The sequence below is a fragment of the Brienomyrus brachyistius genome, chromosome 4, assembly GCF_023856365.1.
Source record: "Brienomyrus brachyistius isolate T26 chromosome 4, BBRACH_0.4, whole genome shotgun sequence".
In the NCBI taxonomy this organism is placed as follows: Eukaryota; Metazoa; Chordata; class Actinopteri; order Osteoglossiformes; family Mormyridae; genus Brienomyrus; species Brienomyrus brachyistius.
In genome coordinates, this window is record NC_064536.1 from 37350100 (window position 1) to 37371575 (window position 21476).

The 21476-nt window shown below is 45.7% G+C and overlaps 1 long non-coding RNA gene across 1 annotated transcript; it reads right to left on the reverse strand.

Moving 5' to 3' along the window:
- Positions 1-20135: 20135 nt before the first annotated feature.
- On the reverse strand, positions 20136-21107 carry LOC125739995 (uncharacterized). The gene is made up of 3 exons (XR_007397414.1): positions 21090-21107; positions 20360-20401; positions 20136-20186 (listed from the first exon to the last, which is right to left on the reverse strand). It is a non-coding gene; the product is annotated as an uncharacterized LOC125739995 (long non-coding RNA).
- Positions 21108-21476: the final 369 nt, after the last annotated feature.

Consider the following 21476-nt stretch of genomic DNA (forward strand, 5'->3'; position numbering starts at 1 on the left):
GGTTACACACAATTTATTTATCTAAAAACAGATATAAATTTTACATTCATAGTTCAATTTTATGTTATACAAAGTAAACAAATTTTAGTGTAGTGTAAATAATTTTTTTGAATTAATTCAACAACCAATGGTCAATCTACTGAATATAATTTGTATGTTGCTATTAACCTAAACATTTAAATTAAATTCATCTAATAATACCAACTTTGTTGATGTAAGGTCATTTTGATTCCTAATCCTGGCCTTGTGGCCTTGGATAATGGGTAATACACACAGAGAGGCGTTAGGACAGCTAGGTAGGAGAGCTGTGACGTCCTTTGAGTTTAATGCCATACACAGTTACCTCAAAGTATTCAGGCCCTTCATGCCTCTTTTATGATGCTGACACTAACAAGTCTGGTAAAAATCTGATATTGCATGTTAGGATGCTGTTTACGGTCATGATATAGTATTCTCTAAATCGAATACGTGCAACTACATTTATAACTACTAATACATTTAACAAAATAAACATTTTTAAAGATTTGTAAAATAGAATTACTGTTGAGTGTGTAAGCTGCCATGTTAAAATTACGTCACGGGGAAACCTGAACAAGAAATAAAATGGTGCATTCGATTCTTTCTCTACAACTCGGAACTCGGATGAAAACGTCATGAAATAAGTGAGTGAGATTATTTTTTCAAGAGACAAACAAACAAGAAACACGAATGAGTCAAACCACATTAAAAGCTTTAGAAAATATTTTAGTACATTCATAGCGATATTCTTTTTTCGAGAGGCAAACAAACTACAAACAAACCAAAGACACTAACAAGTCTGGTAAATACTGGTTCCCCGATTGTGCCCAGCTGTCACCTGTTATTTCGGCTTGTCTTTTGTATATCAGTCCACGTCTTGCCCTGTCTGATGTCGGTAATTGTTGTTGTTGTTGGAATGTGCATCTTGCTACCCCCCACTAGTCCCAATAAACCCTCGTCTGCCCTTATTTCTGCCTGCCTGCCTCGTCCTTCGCCACCTCCAGCCAGTTTCCCTTCCTGGAAAACCTGACAGAATGACCGACCAGTAAGCCAATCCACCACAGTATACCGAGAGCCAACGCCTCTGTCTGCTGCAAGAAGTGATTTATTGGCTTAAACAAGAAATCTTTAAGCCAATAAATGGAAGTGGTCGAGCAGAGCGGCGACCTGCTGGCGCGGATGTCCCCGACTGGAGACGCGTACCTACTGCTGGAGGTATGCAAAAATCTCCAGTGGCTGCTGCAGCAGCTCACTGGGCGGAGAGCCCAGTTGGCCCTGGGTGTGTTGCGGAGGCTGCGGTACCACCTCCCGTCCCATAGGAAATGGCTCAGCCTCTTTCCACTGTGGCAGGCAGGAAGAAGAAGAGAAGGAGACCAAAGGGGAAGCTAGCAGAGGACCCGACGATCCTCCTGGGCACCTGCTCTCTCTCTTCTGTATTTCTCCCGGCAGAGTATTGGGAGGAACTCCTCCCTCTTCAAACACCGGTATGGCTCAGCCCTGATCTCGCCACCGCTGAGCAGCTGCCGCCTCTGGCGACGTACCATTATCGGGTAGCGCGGCTGGTGAATCGGGGAGCTAGAGCCATGTGGGACGCCATTCCGCATATCTCCATGACTTTTAAAGGGGCAGCGCCGGTCCCGCCTGCGCCTGTTCTGCCTGTCCCACCTGCACCTGTTCTGCCTGTCCCACCTGCGCACGACCTGCCTGTCCCGCTGCAGCCGCTACGCCCGAGGCACTGCCTCCGCCTTCGCCCAAGGCACCTCCGCCTGCTGCAGCCGCTATGCCCGTTATGCCTGCTGCACCACCCAAGCTGGAGGTCCCAGCTATGCCCGCTGTGCCTGCAGCACCGCCCAAGCTGGAAGTCCCGGCTACGCCCGCTGTGCCTGCAGCACCGCCTGAACAGGCACCTCAGCCTGCAGCACCGCCCGAGCAGCCGCCTCCGCCACCTGCTGCAGCCCCTCCGCCTCCTGCTGCAGCTCCACTCCAGTCCCCTCAGCTCCAGTCCCCGAGGAGGTCCCGGACAATCTGACTATTGTTCCTTCCTTCTTGGAGGAGGAGGAGCTCGAATGGGACCCCTCGGGGACCTCCCTGATAACTCCTCTGCCCTCGCCCCGGCAAGGTCGACCCCGGCCTATACCCCGCATGTCGGTGTCCCGGAAAGGGAGAGGGCACATACGCAGGGCTAGGGTCCCACCCGCCCTGCCCCCTGGCTTGCCCTCTCCCGCCTTGGCTGGGGCTCGGGGGGCGCCTGCAGGTCCTGGAGCTCCGGTCTGGCAGTGACCTGCAGATCCCCCTCCGACGCCTCGTCGAGCTGCCTCAGTCCCGCCTCCGACGTCTCGTTGATCGCCGGCGGGTTCCCCCGCTATGGCTCCTCCATCGCCTGCAGGTTCCCCCACTCCGGTGCGCCAGGGGACGTCACCTTGGCCGGCTGTGGCCACGCCGTCACTCGCTTCGGCTCCCCCTCCCTCCTTGCCTTTGTCGGGGTCCCCTCTGGCTCCCGCATCGCCTCCCCTAGTGCCCCCTCCGACTCCCTCCTCGTCCCCTGCGTCTGTCTCTTGGCCTGTCTCCTTAGCCCCTCCAAGGTCCCCTCCAGCTCAGGCCTCCTGGTCGCCTGCGGCCCCTCCGGCTGCTGCCCATTGCTCGCCGTGGCTCCCTTGGTTTCCCCTTAATCCACCATCCTTTCTTCCTTGGTCTCCTGTATCTGTCCCTCCAATGTTTGTTCCTTGTCCCTTTGTTCCTCTTGTTTCTGCTCCTCGTCCCCCTGTGTTCCCTCCGTTCACTCCTGGCCCTTTCGTCCTGCCTGTTCCCTCCGTGTCGCCTTTGCTACCCCCCGTCTGCCCTTATTTCTGCCTGCCTGCCTCGTCCTTCGCCACCTCCAGCTAGCCCGTCCTCCCGGGAAACCTAACAGATACTGTTTACGGTCACAATATGGTATTCTGTAAATCGAACACGTGCAATTACATTTATAACTATTAATACATTTAACAAAATAAACATTTTTAAAGATTTATAAAATAGAATTACAATTGAGTGTGCAAGCTGCCATGTTGAAATTACGTCACAGGGGCAAAATTCTGTCCGACATCATCGTCTTATAAGAGACATGTTTCCAACGGGAAGTGACATTTTTCGTGACGTTTTCATCCGAGTTCCAACTTGGAGAGAAATAATCGAACGCACCAGAATTTTCTTGTCCAAGTAATTTCAACATTGTAGATAAAATGGTGAGCAAACAGTTTTTTAAAGGATTTATTAATATTTAACAGTAATTAGCTGTAAATATATGTCACCATCGATAGGTAAACGAGCAGGTTTCGGGGAATCAGGGTGAAATAGACGGAACTCCCAAAACAAATGGGTTTATTGCAGGCTGGTACCGCAGGTGGGACCCGACCCCTGCACCTGTGTCCTCTCCCCTTTCAGGATACCGAAAGGTGGGGACCTGGCCGGGGTCCACCACGCTGGGGCGATGGTAGAGGAGTCATTGCCCTGGATGAGTCCCTGTGGTCATCAGGGAGATCTCCAAGGGGTCCCATTTGAGCTCCTCCTCTCCTTCCATCAAGGGAGGAGGAGCAACGGTCGAGCAGTCTGGGACCTCCTCGGGGACTAGAACTGGCGTCCTGGGATCAGGGGTTGTGGGAGCCGGGTCAGGTGCAGGAGGGTCTGGAGCGGGAACCTCTGTGGGCTCAGCGATGGGCGGATCTGGGATCTCGGGCGGAGCAGGAGGTGCAGGACTGGAGCCTCCTTGGGCAGCGTGTCAGCTGCCAGGACTGAAGCCCCGCAGGATGGTAGCATTGCAGGAAGCACAGGGGGCGCTGCAGGGGCCTCAGTCACAGCGGGAGTCTCTGTGGGCAGTGGTGCATAGACCGCCGGCTCTGGCACTTCCAGGATGTCAGGCAGGTTGGGCAGGCTAGGAACACCAGGTGGGTCAGGAACAGGCATAACAGGCAGGTCACGAACATCAGACACAGGCAGGTCAGGAACAGGCACCGCGGGGGCCGGTGCCATAACCTCCGGCACAGGAACCACACGGCCTGGAGCGGGGGTGCGTGTCTCCACAGCCGGCATTGCCTCTTTAAGGATCTTGGGGATCCAGGGAACGGCATCCCCTATTGACCTGGCCCCTTTAAGAGCCAGGTAACTTCCCGGAAAGGGGCATTCTGCAGGCAGCAATGCAGCTGTCGGCCTCCAGCTCCTTCCTCAACTGGAGCAGCCTCTACATGTCATCTGCCAACCTCTCCAAATCTCCCCGGGGAGAGGCTGGGGTGAAGGCAGCAAACTCTCCCTGAAGCTGTTTGGTGAGCTGGGCTGCTTCCGGGGAGTCCTGCAAGGCCAAATCTTCCAGCATCCTCCAGTACTGTCTGGCGAATGATGGATCAGGCTCTTCTGGGAGCCGTGCAGGAGCATCTGCCACCGGCATGAACACCTCCAGGTCAAGCTTCTCCTGACACCTGATGGAGGGAGAAGAGGAGAGGGAGACCGCCCCCAAAAAGATCGTCCACGCGTCTTCTGGTCTTTTATCTTTCCTCCTCTTCTTTTTCCGATTTGCAGCTGTTGGTGGACATTGGGAACTTCCGAGGAAGTCCAGTGGCAGATCTGGCAACCACTCGCTGTCGAGTGGTATCAGCCCAGTCCTCAGCTCGGGTAGTCTCCCCCGCAGCTGCCGGAGATTTTCGCGCACTTGATCGGCGAGGTGCGTGTCCTCTTCTAAGGACATCCCTTCAAGCATGTCCCAGCTCTGGATGGCTAGCGCCCAGGCTATCGGGTCCTCATGAATTTCGGGCTGGGTGATCCAGTGCAGTACCTCATCGACCAGACCGAGGTAAACGTCCTTAGCTGGGGGGGTACTTTCTCATGGAGTCCTGTCATTCTGCCACGATTGTGTATAGGCGAGCATATTTTTGTTGTTAATGGTATCGGTTTTCAGTCCGCGGCGTGTTTCCTGTCAGAGACGCCGATCTGGGGAGCAGCTGCTGCTCCCAGACTGAAAACTCATAAATACGGCCTCCTGGGCTCCTGCACCCCCTGCTGCTTAATAAAGGTATAAACTGTTCTGGTGATAATAATCCAACTTCTGCTTTATGGTATGAATAGGCGTGAATTTAGGACATGAGAAAAATGCCTGCTAAATAACAATAAATGTAACTGATCTTTTATATAATTTAATAAAAGCAGCACATGCAGATTTCAGCAAAACCACTATTCTCTGGTGGAGAGCTACACTGCTACTTTTTTTAGAAACTTGAACCACCACAAGGCGTTAAAGAAGGGATTAAAGATAAACATTGTTTATCCATTTCGATGGTACTTAAAGCAGTGATTATGTGGTTTTAAACAATATTTCATACACTCACTAAAGTTACTTAATAAAGTCATCCCAGCTACATAGCCTAAATTAAGGACGTAGTCTGGCTTCTCGATCCAGCAACCTACAGTAGCTCTAAACTTTTCATTAAACCCTTAAAAGGACTAACACGGGTACCAAACAACCACAAAATCACAGATTATGGGAAAAAGCAGGGAGGTTAGACACCAGACAGTAAGGTACACATGGTGTGTAATTTACACAATGGCTAAAGGCACACGAGGATTGGACAAGGTTCAAGCAAGAGACAGGCAAGGGCATACATGACAATTGGGAACAGAACAAGTATCAACCATAGCACACACAGGGCTATGTACAGTTTTCCCTGCAGGGTCCTTACTGAGGTCAGTCATCTTGCTGTTGCTACAATATGCTACTATGATTAAAATATCCTCTTGGTTCAGACTGCTTTATTTAAGAAATTATAGTTCTCAAGCGCAGCTTCAACAGACACTCTCAGGTACCCCGGCAGTCAGGTGAAACCCTAAACTTTCGTGGGAGGCGTGGTATTTGCGATGTGCCTGATCAACAATAGATGCAGAACCCAACCCACCTCCTGTCAAACAGAATACGAAGCATTTTCTGACTTCTTCAGACAGAAGAAGGCGAAGCCAGTAATTTTCCAGTTTTTTCAATTCAATTCCATTCAATTTATTTTCATATAGCGCCTTTCACAACAAAGTTGTCCCAAAGTGCTTCACAGGGTTGTGTTGTGATACGTAATTCATAAGTGGAGGGAGATATAGAACGGGGGGGAAAATGAAGGAAAGACACTGAATAAAGAAAGCCAGAAGACAACGGAGGAGAGGAACCAAAATCTCCGAAGTAGGGAGAAAAAAAAACCTCTAGGGGTCCAAGGTCAACTGGCCACCCAACCCCCCCCAGGTATGATAACATCACTGAAAACAGAAAAGAGTGGACATGCTTGCTAAAAGGTACTGTAGGTATATACCGTGATAAAGAATAAAGACAAAGTCCATCAATGAGTCCATTATCCATGTTGGTCCCTGAGGGGTGGCCAAGGTATTTTCTCCACGTTTGGGGTTAAGACAGCATGTTAACTCACATTCATGGTCATATTCTTGATTTGCTCTCTTCTAGTGGTTTCAATGATGTTTCTGTCTCTGGTATTTCTGATAATAAGCTTATTGAATGCAGCTTTCACATTCCTACTCCTCCTTTGGAGAAAATCTCTGTCACTCATTGCTATATCAGCTCTGTCAATTCTAATCTCTTTGCTGGTTCTCTACTATCTTCTTCTCTTTCTGACTTACATAAATGCTCTCCTTCTGATACTATGGATTCCTTCTATAAAGATCTAACTCCTCTAAAGACTAGGCTGATCCCATCCACTCGCTCTTGTCCTTGGATCACCCCTGAGCTCAGAATAGTGAAGGCCACTGGCCAGCATCTTGAACGCCTTTCTAATATAGAAATCTGGTCTCACCGTGCACATGCTCTTATACACCGAGTACATCCCCAAGTATAGGGATGCCCTAAATACTGCTCACTCAAACTTTTACTCCTCCGTGTAAAAAGTGGTGTGAATTCTGAGCCACAGTCACTCTTCTGTTATCAAACTCCTCAAACCTTCTGTACAAACTTGCCCCCCTACAGCTGAGCAGTGCCAGGCAGTTATACAGTTTTTGAAGCCAAACAAATCTACTGCAATTTTCCTCCTACCTATCAGCTATTCTCCCCCTCTAACTTTAACTTTCCTACTCCAACTACAAAACTCTCTTGCTTTGCACTAGTAGACTCTCTCTGTCTCTGAATTCATCAGCAAGTCTAATCCTTCCTCCTTTCAATTCTATCTGGCCTCTACACCTCTTCATGTTCTTCTATAATCAATTCTCCAGTTGTATCTGATAAATGTATCTCTCTCTTCCAGCTTCTGCCCTCTAAACTGCTGCAATTACTCCTATCCTCAAGAAATCTGAGTTGGATCCGTCTCCTCTCTCAAACTATAGACTTATCTCAAAACTTCCTTTTCTGGCTAAAGTGATGAAAAGAGTTGTAGCTACACAACTGGATGTGTCATGCCCGGCTCGTCCGCTCCTCGTGTGTGCCACGCCCCCTGATTACCCACGTGCACTACCCTGATCGTTTCCTGCTGTGTCCACTTCCTTTGATTAGTCTTTGTGTATTTAAGTCCTGGTCTGACCTGTTCCCCTTGTCCGTCATTGATGTAGTTAGCTGTGGTCCCATGTTTCCCGCTCCCTGTTTATATAATAAATCCCCAGTATTTCCCGTATTCGCCTGTCTGCCTGCTCCTTGCTCGCTTTACCCGCACGATCGCAGCGTATCTCCGGCGTGATCGTGACAGGATGCCTTTCTTAATTAATGGTAGTGCGATTCCAGTCTGGCTTCTGTAAACAGCAGAGCACTGAAACAGTTCCTCTGTGTGTCTTTCATGAAATCCTCTGGTCTGCCGATAGAGGGTCTTCATCCCGTTTGTGATAAACAACTACTGCTTTTACCATTTAAAACTGCCAGACCCTCTTTCCTCTCTAGCTATAAAAGCTCGACGTGTCCGGTGACCCCGTTAAAATTATTAAGTTTTATTATGCCATAAAACATATTTAAAATATCGCATTAATAAGTTAATGTAATGTATTTTATTCTTTTAAAGACTATTGATTGAAATTTGGTGCCATATGCTTTTATCTTGTACCCCGCAGAATAGCGCCATTTCTACCAACTATAGGCCGGGGTACGTGTGGGGTATTATGCTTAAACTCTTTATTATCATTGGCTATATGCTTTATAACACATTTTACACTTGTTTTACACACGTTTACTTATTTTATACACACTTTAAATTTCAGAAAACTACTTACCTCAGCTGTTTTCAATAAAAGACAATAGCGTGTGGGGATTGTGGCTTTACGCACAAGCGCGACATGGAGAGAGAGCGAGTCATTTAACAAGGATTGCCTGCGTTATTCCTTGATTATTGTTGTCGAAATGCTTAGGATGTTTTGTTTTAAATAACACATTGGCCGCAAAAGAGTTTCATTACTTTTATTTGACATAAAAGGGCAACATGTGTCGCCATTTTGAAATGGGATGTCTCCGTGAGTGCACATGCACTCCTAACAACCCGTGGATACGGTCGGACGAACCCCCGCTGGACGTTTATGCACTGGTTTGCAGTCATCCCGCTATATACGTTTTTAAGGAATAATAAAACAATTAAAAATAACACATTAATAAATACATATTATGTATTTTTATTCTATTAAAGTTTAATGGCAACGCTTCTCTCCCAAACCATATGGCCCCCTATCGGCAACACGTGGCATAAGAATATGATATATGGAAATCCCCTCGACCAATCGGAATTAGGGATACGCCCCCTCCTGCTTAAAACGTTCTAGAAGGGGGGAGCATTAAGCTCCGCCCAAGGTACCAAGTAATATTTTCTTACAGCCTTTGATAACTGTTGTTTTTTTACACTGAACTAAAGTTGTGCCATACTGCTTAATTACATTTAAAAAATGGAAAAAATTGGGTTTAGGTATTAACTTTTTTCTAATGAATGTGGAATTTTCCATATGAAATAAACACCTGAATGACAGTCTGCTCTTAAACCCTCGTTTTTAAAATAAATAAAACTGTTAAACATTTCAACCGTCACTTTCCTTCCATTCTTCCTACTAATAAAATTAATCTATCCAAAACATTCTTGCATAGATACATTTAAAAAAGAAATTAATAGTAGACCCTGTTCCCTCCAAAATCATAATTGTTATCTCTAGTTTGAACCTGACTTTCTTGACAGGGTGTGTTCGATGTAATATTTTTAATGAAATTTCTTTAGCCTTATTTTGGATACATTTTTTATTTAACAATTTCCATGCTTTCTTCCAATCTATATCATCAAACAGGGAAACCCAAAAGAATTTTGCAGAGGGTTGGCAAAGAGAATCCCTAAGGTGCTATGCTATGCTGGTTGTTACATTTATCGTCCCATAAGTTTATATCCCCAATAACTATATTCCTACAGGCAACATCTGGACATTTATAATTTATACAAATATTCTTAAGAAAATGTATTTCACTTCTACGTCAAAGACCACAGTATATTCTTTAGGTTCGATAGGTATTTTTAATGTCTCAAGAAACTCCCCATATATCATTAAGACACCATACAATTCAGTAGCTGCCCAACAATCACAATACCATTGTCATTCCATGATTTATAAAATGTCTTTTATTTTTATATGTCTTATATTCCATAAAAATATCTGTGACTTATAAAGATTATACACAAACAACCGTGCCAAACGTGCTTGCTTGTGAAAATTACTTAATGTGATAGGTAGTTTTCAACTGAGAAGTTGCAAAAATTCAATGCCACCAATAGAATTAAATAGTTTGGGAAAACATTCCAGAGGCTGTTCTGATTCTTAATATAATTTATAATTCTCAATGTTCTATTCCATTACTAATGAGTTCTTTCTTTAAATAGTGGTGCTTATTCTTCCAAATAAAATTATATATTAATTTATCCAATTTATTAATATCTTTTGCCACAGCAAGAGACAATGAAACATATACCAATCTAGATACCTCTTCTGCTTTGGATAGCAATATGCATCCATATAATGACAGATCTCTCAATAACCAAGAATCTAGTTTCTCTACAATCATGAAGATTTCTTTGCACCTATATATGAACAACTACACTACACAGATCAATTAGCAAACACCAACCCAGCAGAACTGATAACAAGCCGTGGTAAAGACTAATATCAGTGCCATACCATCCTCGGTCGTGGTGGGTTTCTAAAAATTGTTTAATGAAAATCTGAGTATTAAATGAGCAAAGTGATTTTATTTGTTCTATCCCAAGTTGTGGTCTAAATGCAGTAAGGCCACCACCCATTATATCTGCTTTAGCAGAAATGCACTCCTTCAATCATTAAGATAGCTCTCACCTTTTCTCTGCTAAATATTTATGTTATGCAGTCTAACACAGTCAAGCTTTATAATCTGTGTTTGGTGACTGGTACCACACGTTTCACTCACTTTTATACCACTGGCAGTTCTCAGGTGAGCTTGACTGGTTCTATCTTACTCCGATTGAAGAAGCTTCTTATTCTCATGCTTAAATAAATACATTTTCAGTAACAGTCCTCAATGGTCTCCGATTTACATAAGCACAGTTCTTTGGTTATCAGGAGCTGAGCTGAAATAAAACTTGCATAAAAAGAGGAAAGGCTATGTTGGTCTGAGTCTTTCATATTATGGTGGATTAGTAAAACACAGCAGCTGAATGCCCAAATGAGTTCAAACGAGAGTACAAAACAACACTCACTGCACACTGTAAAGTGTTAAAGGTGACACTGAATGGTTTGGACTCATGTAAACACCATGCAGTATTAATTTAACACTGGCACATTTGCTGTGTTTAAGAGTATAGAGAAACATTAACTTTTATTGAATATTTCATTGCATAAATATGCTGACGCGCATTGCCGAGCGCTCAGCTTCAATTCAAATGTTACATAGCAAATGTAAGGAGCCCTGGGTTTGTCCTCATCACCGATTTTACAGCTGAAGTAGAGCCCATAGCTTTCTGTGTAAGTGCAGTCATGCTGTCTTTGAGCCTTAAACATGTACAGAAATGTAACAGAATATATTGCAGCTGTAAATGCTATTGTTTCGTGCACTCAAGTATGTTATTGTCTGAAGAACTTTTATTTCAACATGCGTTTAAACAATATCAATGTAATGCAAAGCATCTGTATATGTGAGCTGTGGGTATAGCCTGTCTGCCAGCGTCTACCCCGATTACACATTCCCAGGCATGTTTAACATGGCATTTGTATAGTACCTGTACCTACATAGCCAGGCATGCTTAGATTAACCAAAACAGCTAGCTTTGTGGGCAATATCCTAATACACCTAAAATATAACAGGAACTCACAAAAATTTACAAAACGGTACATGATATTAAAATGTAAGGTTACTTTTGTGATCAACAGCCCAAAATTTATAAAATTCACCCAGAAGTGTTCAGAAAGCAAAATCGTCATTGTCCAGTATAGTTAATATTAACATATTCAATGAACGGGTAGTTCACATAAATATTTGGATGCTAAACACTATAAAACAATAAAATTGTACAAGCATAATGAAATGGAAAAATTATTCAGTACTTACAATGGAGTATGAGGAGAAACATTTGAAAGCGATTTTAAGTATCAGGAAGCTGTCTTCTTTCAAAGATAATGCAAGTAATGATGAATGCTGAACTGGAGAAGTATTCAGTACCAAATAAGTTGGATCACAAAAGGAAATACTGATAGTGATGCGTGTTTATTCAAAGTCTGAACAAAATGCACCTCAGATTCATACCTCTGCTGTTGTATAAACCAGACATTAAAGCAGGAGCGGTTTACACTGAACTGCCTGCTGGTCCTTTAATGCTGGACCCTCCCTGTTCACCACAGAGATTCACACTAAATACAGAAATAAACAGCAGGTCACAGAGGAAGTGAGTGAACAGAGCACAGCACTGATAGTTTAGCAAAACACAAGAGCTGCTAACTTAGGCTCTTTGAACACAATCTCTGTGGGTCCAGTGGACTCTCCCGTACCCGTGTTTGTTTGGTTCTGGGGGCGGGCTGTGGATACAGGGAGGTTTGTGCCTGAGAAAGTTCCGGTCCATTTACATGAGATGAAAGAATATAATGCAGATTACAGCTCTGTTCATTCCACAGACAGCATAGTGTGGGGCTCATCTGCACGTTTGGGTAAGATCCACACCTGCTACAGTCTCTGCTGTAAAATCTCTAATACTCAGACAATCACAGGCTTCTCTAAATAAGGAAACCCCACCTCTGGCCCTCTGGAGCTGCTTAGAAACTAACCAGGGCCTTTTAAATCATCTGCTTACTGATTTAGGAGCAAACTGTGGCCTGTGTCTCTGGTGCACTGTCGGGTCTCTCTGTGACTGAGGTTAATAACGGCTGATGGAAAGTCTGTCACACGCTGGAGGTGATTCAGCAGCTTCCCGCTCAGTGTTGCCAATTTTGGTCAGTAGGCTGGAGTGAGATTTTCAGTTTGAAACAAGTCTGCACACACATGCACACGCATTTACATGTATGTAACAATGGCTAATTTTAGTTTTATAGTGAAATAATATAGATTTTCCATAAGATTTCCTGTGTGAGCATGAGAATCTGAAACCGTGAGTGTCACACCAGATGTGTGAGGGTTGGCAGCCCTGCGCTGTGAACGTCTGCAAGATGCGGTTGTAGGTCTTGTCTCCATGGAGATGATGGGTCCACAGGCCTGAGGGTCAAAGTTACACTAAAATGTCTGCTCTCTCCTCAGTCACTGTAATAAAACACACAGGATCTTCACAAGAATCCCAGAGGAGCTGATTTCTGTCAGCAGGACACCAGTAAAGCTCGCTGAGTAGGGCCTAAGTTCTGAACTACAGGCAGAGTCCCCAGATTATGAATGTTATCCAATCCTTAAGTTTGTCTTTAAGTCCAATTTGTAGGCAAGTCAGAAAAAATTATAATAATTCAGTAATAATAACAGTAACTACATACGGTACTGAAGCCAGACTGAAACCAACAAACCACTGAAGCCACACAATGCTTTCCTGAGCTCTATAGCAGTCCGTTTGTAAGTACGAGCTGACTGTAAGTCAGATAACCTTAACCCAGGGACTGCCTGTATTTACAGAGGGAGAGAAAAGCCGCAGTCTGAATAATGTACCTTTATGGTGTCAGCGCCTTCTCATGAAGCAGAGCCTCCCCCAGGGAAAACCCTGATTGGAACTGGGGCCAGGCTGGGGCCAGGCTGACAGATCAGAGGATGCTGCAGGAACCCACCCTCCTCCCAGGGTGTCCCACGACTGACCCAAGGGGCAGTTTGCAGTAATCACTCCCCCTCAGGAGCTTTTAGATAATTTTATGCTTTTTGAAATAAATAAGGAACCTTTATCTTTCCTAGTAGAAAGTTACTGGACTGCTTTATGAAACTTGTAACGAATTAGAAATTGGAACGATTACATGCTCCTTCACGGTGTCCCCCTCCTGTCCGGTAAACCTGACAAGACAAGAATTGTTGGTTAAACTAGGCCTGACACTTCTGCGTGCCACTGACGGAGTGAAGGTGGAGAAGGTACAGGGTAGTACTGGTCTTCCCCAAGACATTGTGAAGTTAGCCTTAGAAAGTTGGAAAGGGACTGTACTTTCTCCCAAGGAATTGCACTGTACAGCCCAGCTCAGCTGGAGAAGTCCAGATGGGGATTTTGAGGATGGCTGGAAATTGCATGGCATGTTAATGGGGCATGAATGTGTTGCTATGGTGGTAAGGCCAACTGAAGAACAGGGTAAACTTTATAGTTTTGGCACATTTCCTCACATCTCTATTTGCAAAAATAGAATAGAGAGAAGTAAGGTCCCTGGGTAACTGGACTGTTGATCCCACCGGGAGTAGTCTTACTGGGGTAAATTCAATTCCTATGCAGAGGGGGGTGCACTGCTACCCCTATTTCTGCCTGGCTTGAACCACCTGGGCAGATCTGATAGGCGGACAAAGACATCTCATCCTCCCTAGCATTGCAGAATCAGTCTATTTAGGTCATCCAGTCCTACAGGGGCTGCCGCACAATTTGTGGGCCAAACATAAGTATGGACTCGTAAAAACTGGCATCCCACTGAGGGTCACTCCTAAGAGCGATTACAGACTCCAGAAACCCCAATATCCTTTTCAACCAGATGCAATAGTCAGGACTGAGCCTGTCATACAGCAGTTGCTAGATGAGGGAATCCCCACCCCGTGTCCTGACTCCCCTTGCGACACTCCTTTGTTTCCAGTGAAAGAGGCAGAAGGGAAAAACAGACCTGCGTGCTGTAAATGAGGCCGTTCATGCTCCTGCAGTGCTTGACCTCACCACCATTTTTCTTAAATCCCTGGTTCTTCCAGGTGGTTTTCAGTAGTGGACTTAATGCTTTCTTCAGTTTACCTATAGAAAAGGACTCACAGTTCTGGTTTATATTCACTTTCAAAGGGAAAAAGTAAACCTGGACCAGAATGTCCCAGGGGTTCACTGAAGCACCTGCTGTGTTTTCAGCTGTCCTGCAGGAGAAACTAGCATCTTTGATATGCTACCAAAGGGAAACACCTTAATTCAGCATGTGGATGAATTGCTTGTTTGTTCTGTAGGGAGCCGCCCACTGGCACAATGGCGCAGCCGAAGGCTATGAATGCGTGTTGGTCCTTCCGAGCGCTCCTGGAAATTACTTGCCCTTTTTAGACATATATCTGACTCCATTTTATTAAAGACCTTATTTCAGCATATTGTAGTCATGACGTTTATGTTGTTCGGATTACTTTGGGACTCTCCTTTATATTACCAACTCTAATTTACCCCTGACGAAGGAGTCCGTCAGATTCACCTTGGCCTATAGGGCGTTCCGCGGGCCTGCTCCACAGGGTTTGTCTTAGAGGTACGGAAATTGCCACCATTTAAGACAATGTCAGCCTCTGATTATTCGGGTAATTACCCAAAGGCTCAATATCCACCAACACTGAGCTTGTGGGTGCCTCGGAGATTAAGCCGATGTTTACCCAAACCACACGTACGTCCACCTCAGGGGCTCAGCCGGGAGCAGCCCATATCATAACTTGTGTCAACCTCAGTGGCAGTGAAGGCGCATGTTTCGTAGCGGTAGTTTGTATGAGGCTCACTTTGGGCTCATCTCAGGGACTCAGCCGATGCTACCCGGTATCTACCTTGTGAACATCTCAGGGACTATGCCCGGTGCCTAGGAACATAGTTTGTATGTTCTTCAGGGGGTAGACCGGTACCTTTCATCAGCATGTGTTGACCTCAGAGGTTACGTCGGCCCGTAACTGAGCTTGTGTGAACTCCAGAGGTGTAGTTTTGGTATCCACCAAAACTCAACCTGGGCAGTCGAGTTTGGGACCCGGATGAAGGGGATTTAACCCAGAGGCTGCAAGATAGTATTTACCACTTTGGTCCTAATCAGGATAGAAATCCAATCTGTAAAGTTTATAATGAAGTTAGCAAATCAGACAGTCATAAAGTAATAAAAACAACATTTATTAAACATACTACAATATACAATCATTGACATGTGGCCACGTACTCTTCAATACATTTTCATCAGGACAAATACAATACTAAACAATCACATATCTCAGCTGAGAGTGCACAAAGTTCTGTGGAAAGTATCTGACTACAGATGGACTTTAGCGCAGTTCTCTGCGGGAGCTCTGATTACAGAGTGACTCCCCGAACTCTTCTGAGGCCCTTCCTTAAGTATCCAGACCAGGTGATGGCATGTCTCTGAAGACTGACCAATTTCGGTCAATGGTTAATTTTAGGGGAATTGCTGACCTTGGTTCTCAGGTCCCCAGCCAATCAGATCACTTTAGGGGGCGGTTGTAATTCCCTTGTTCTACCATGTGGGAGGTTCTCTCATTTTGGTGGGTTTAGCCGAATTTTCTATATTTCTCTTAGGGAAAGTTATACTGCCTTAAATCTGAGAGCATAATACTCGCCGTCTCATGCCCATTAAAATGAGACCAAACATGCATGTATCTGTCCCTAACATCCAGGCCCAGATTCTCCCAGCACTCGGCATTCTGGGAAAAACTGCATTTCAGATTCACCCCTGAGGTCAGTGCAACCACTGTACCAGGCTCAAGAGGCTGCTGTTTTCAAACATTTAAGAAATTAACATCAAAGCAAAATACAGACAGGGAGGCTTTTATTGTATAATATATACTGGGCTTCTAGTTTAACTTTTATGTGCACCTGCAGTTTTCACACATCTTGTTGCTGAGAGTAAAAGTGTAAAATAAGGAATGAAGAAACATCATACATCAGCAAAAGTGATGCAGAAATATGTTGGGCATTCCAGCAACGTTTTAGTGACATTTTAGCAATATTTTAACCGCAGCACCAGCATCTGGGTTAAATGTTGGCAAGTATATGTACAAACTCAGGTCTCCCCAGCACTCATGTGCTTTGGTCTCCTGTTTCACATTCAGGAGATGCAGGGATATTGGCTTCATTTACTTAGCAGACGCTTTAATCCAAAGCGAAGTGCATTTGCAGTTAGTGTTAAGGGCCTTGCTCAGGGGCCCCATGGTGACATCACTGTGCTGAGGGACTTTCCGATGACAGGCGCAGCGTTCGAACCCACTGACCTACGCAGGGTGCTTAAAAGTGAGCCCGAAAATCACATAAATAATATAAGGAAGGAGCTGAGCCACCATGGGGGGGGCAGAACCTGTCTTTGGCCTCCGGACCCCGATGACTTGTCGCCTCCCCCCCAACTCTGTCTGCTGAGCCGTGGGTCACATGATTCAGTTCACCACTGCCTACAGAGGCAGTCCAGCATAGATACTGCAGTATTTCGCAATGGATCAGCTCCAGAGTCCAGGATCCCTGCTACCCAGTGCTGGCTAAGTGGGTTTGGATGATGGGCAGGTGGAGAGAACTCAGTACCAAGCATTTTTTTAGCGGTGGCAATTTCACACATAAACATCAGAAAGGAGCAGGAAGAGCAGGAGAGGTGAGGCTTTCACACATCCGGGGTACTGTGGTAAACCAGCAGGGGGTGTGAGGAGGGAGGGCAGCAGGCAACGGAATGTGAGAGTAAAAGCCAGGTTAAGCATGTAGCCCAGCCTTGTAGTAGCCATCATGGATATAGGCCTGACCTGCTGAGCTGTGAGACTTCTGACTCTAGACCTAGTGCACTAATCACTACTTCACCTGCTGCCCGCTGGCCCATGGTGTGAATAGCACTCCAGGTCCTCCAGAAGGCTTTCCATACTGCCCCACGCCCAGGCCGCATCCCAGAAGGCAACTCTAGCATATTTGCCTTTTCTATGGTGTCTGCATCCACATCCAGCTCCTTCAGCCAATCAGTCAGCTCCTTGTCAGGCTCCACATCAGCTGGGATGTGAAATATGGAGGGTGGGTAGATGTCTGTGGTGGGGAGGAGAGGCTCAAGTGCTGGAGGGTAAGCCTGTATGAGACACATTTCAAGCTGGATTTAAGGAAGCACTTCTTTACGCAGCGTGTAGTCAGAGTATGGAACAGCCTTCCTGATAATGTAGTGCAAGCTGAATCCTTGGGTTCCTTTAAATCAGAGCTAGATAAGATTTTAACGACTCTGAGCTATTAGTTTAGTTCTCCCCAAGCGAGCTTGATGGGCCGAATGGCCTCCTCTCGTTTGTATAGTTCTTATGTTCTTATGTTCTTATAAAGGTGTGTTCAAACCTCAAGCTCACCGGACCAGCAGACAAGATCATGTGACTCTGCAAACAGGATCCGCCCCCCCCACCTCCTGCTTCGAAACATTAATATTTTGCATCGAGAGGTTATCCAATTCGCTTTGCAATATTTAAGCACCCACTGAATCTAATTATAAAATGTTAATCAGCTGAGGTGGGGCTATATTGTTCATAAATAATTACTCTTTTTATACCACAGACATGGTCTCTTTATCGTAAAGTCAGGGTACAGAGACTGGTGTGACTTCTCCTAGGGACCATGCTGTAGTGTGCAGGGCCAGTTCTAGACAGGCATATATGAGGGGGCAGACAGAAATGTGAAGGGGGCACATGGTGGCGATGGAGGCGGGAAAGGGGCGGGGTGGTGCTGGGGGTGAGGGTGCTCTGGATAACTGTTTTTGTTAAGTAATTAGATTGCACTTTGTCAGGCCTCTACCCTAAGACCTGTCCAACTTGGGTGTCCCCCCTAAAGGCTAAGCTTCTGCTGGTGTAGCTCTTAGGGTCACTGAGGTACGCAAACCCCCTGACCACGATAAGCTGGCAATCCCTCAGGGGGAAACTGAAAAATAAAACAACAAAACATAAAATAAAATATTCCTCATCGGATTATAACAACTAAAATATTAACAAAACTAAAAAGGGTAGGCCAAGATATAAAAAAAAATCAATTCACCAAGTCTTGAAAAATAAAACTGAAAAATAGAATAAAAAGAAAAAAATAAAGAATAAAATAAAATATCCATCCAGATCTACTATGCTCCTGCTATTGGTACAGGCAGGAGCAGCACCACATTTTCTAAAAGCTTGGGAAAAGGGATGCATCTCACAGCATTAACTTTCCCTTTGTGAGCTGCTGGATGCTGGGGTGGAAAGTGAATAAGTTTTACTAAAATTGCTGTGATTACATCAGTATATGAAATGAGAAAAATGTTGAATGAGTTGAAAGCTGGGAAGGGGCTTTGTGTCGGGGTCTGACAGACACAGGTCCTCCAGTCGGCTCTATGCACCAGACAGGCTCACAGTGGTGCTTGTGGGATCAAGAAAGAAACACTTCTCTACCAGACTGATACTGTGAGAAGAACAATGGACTAGTCCCCCATTGAATGTACAAATATAGATGTATTTTTTAGTTGCTGTTAATTATCTCACGAGTCGCTATAATTTTTTGCTGCTTCCTCAAAGCCTCACGCTGTTGCACAGCTCATTTCGCTCTGCCCTGCCTACTGAGAAACCGACTCCTTTGCATACTAACAGTGATTGGATGTTTAGCTGGGGGGAGGGTGAGTGGGGGGATCTCTGCCGACTGCTGTGTGAGCCCGCGCACAAATAGAGCGCGGAGGGAAAGAGCGAACAAGAGGTGAAACCTATCATCATTTGTGCCTTTTCCAGTGGATTTTTCAGTTACTGTAGTACATCTTGTCCATATTCAGTTTGTGGGTAATCTATTATTTTCTTGCTCAACTTCTAAAAGTTTGATTTAAGGGGGCAGGACGTTTGTTTAAGGGGGCGTTGCCCCCTCTTGCCCCAGAGTAGAGCCGGCCCCGATCCTCAGTCAGCGTAAAATCTCACTGAAGCAGCCAGTAGAGCCGCATCACCGAGCCGACAGCCCGACCCAGAGCAGTTTTGCGTCTGACCCCTTTCTGCAGCAGTTAGGGACCCTCCTCAGGGGTACAACAGCAGGCCCCCTGGGGCTCAGATCCACACCCTTAAGCACCCTGCCTGCTGGACCCTGAACAGCCAATATGACACAGTATTACTCATTAAATGCTAATAGCGTAGGAAGGCTAGCCGGTGAGGAGTGTGTATCTGCTGTGAGCTGTGGGCACTGGGGGGCGCTGCATCGCCAGTGTGACCCTCTGACAGCTTCACCCCCTGCTGATGGGTCAGAACCTGCATTGTTATTGATCTGACCGATGGGACCTTTTAATCACGACCGGGTGATGATTGGTAATACTTATCATTACTAAGCATTAGTGTCACGATCCGTGAAAACGGGTGAGGCGAACGAGCAGGTAAGCAGGCAGGAGGCAGGCAAAAGTCGGGCAAACGGGGATTTATTGGGGACACGGGAAGCAGGAAACATCTCACACAGACTAACATCAATGACAGACCAGGAACTGAGGTAAGACACGGACTGAAATAGACAGGACTGATCAAAATAACTAGACACAGCTGGGTACGATCAGGGAAGCACATGGGGATAATCTGGGGGGCGTGGCACACACGAGGATCGTACGAGCTGGGCGTGACAATTAGCATGTAAATAAACACTAAGAATCCACCATTAGAGGTAGGTAGGTGCTGTAGGCTGGTGTGTAAGTTTAATGACATGTTAGTGTCTGTCTAATAACTCAATCAATAACTATTCACACAGAGATAGAAAGCAGATAAATTGGATACAGACAGCAGCATCTACACTGGGGCAGAAGCATGTTTATCACACAGGGTATAAACTCACCTGGAGGGTTTTCATCAGAATCCTGTTTGTCTTTGTTTACTGACCCTGGTATAAAGAAGCAAATCAGTTGATTTTGTACAAACCATGGTGACCACTTACTGCCATAAGAATTGATTACTAAGCAGTAGCATGTACAATAAATATCTACCATCACATCAGATTAATACAGGAATCACACTGGAGCAGAAGCATGTTTATCACACAGGGTATAAACTCACCTGGAGGATCTTCTCTCTCTCTGTATGGCCTGCAAACAGGATCTGATCCGGGAGGGAAAAGAGAAACTAATCAGCAGATCCTGTGTGAATTCTGACAGTTTATTCCTGTTTGTGCCAAACCCAGTCATACAGCCATGATCTCTGAACACTGGCTATGCGTTTGCATGCTGACCTCACACACGTATGTTAGGGAGCCTGTAACATCCCATCATATTCGTATCACTTATTAAACACGCGTGCTACGCTGTTTACACCGACACACCACAGTGACACTGAACGCATCGTCATGGACATGACTAAAACATGGAGGGAAACTCAGACTGGGGGGGTCAGACGCCAGGGGGGGCTAACAGCCTCATTTATATGAAATAAACTTGTGCAAAACTTCAGTCGGGGTAACTGCAGATGTTTGATTCTGGCCTCCTGCAGACAAAGAGGGACAGAATCCATCTTAAAACACCAATACTGATTTACCTGCAATTAGCTCATATTAGCTCATGCCAATTTATCGGTTAGGCTCTACTGCATGCTGCACAAACATGTTTGCTAGGAAACCTGTAACATCCCATCATATTCATGTCAGTTAATAAACAGACATGCTAAGCTCTTAGCACCGACAGGCCACAGTAACATTTTTCTATAATATGATTTCCTATAAATACACATTGCACCGTTATGTGAGTTTACATTTAATTTAAAAGATTTTAAATCTAAGTAAACCAGCACTGACCTCTAGGGGGCGTCTCTGTAACCCTTCATTTCCCGTCTCCTGCAGACAGAGAGGGACAGAAGCAGCAGAGTCAGTGTGAGCCTGTAACTCAGAGCTGCAGCAGTGAGTGTGAGATGCAGGGTAGCAGCAGAGAGCTGGGGGCCGGGGAATGAAGGCGGCCCGCGGAGAGCCGGGGGATAAAGGCGGCCTGCAGAGAGCTGGGGGCCGGGGGATAAAGGCGGCCTGCAGAGAGCCGGGGGCCGGGGGATAAAGGCGGCCTGCAGAGAGCCGGGGGCCGGGGGATAAAGGCGGCCTGCAGAGAGCTGGGGGTCGGGGGATAAAGGCGGCCTGCAGAGAGCTGGGGGCCGGGGGATAAAGGAGGCCTGCAGAGAGCTGGGGGCCGGGGGA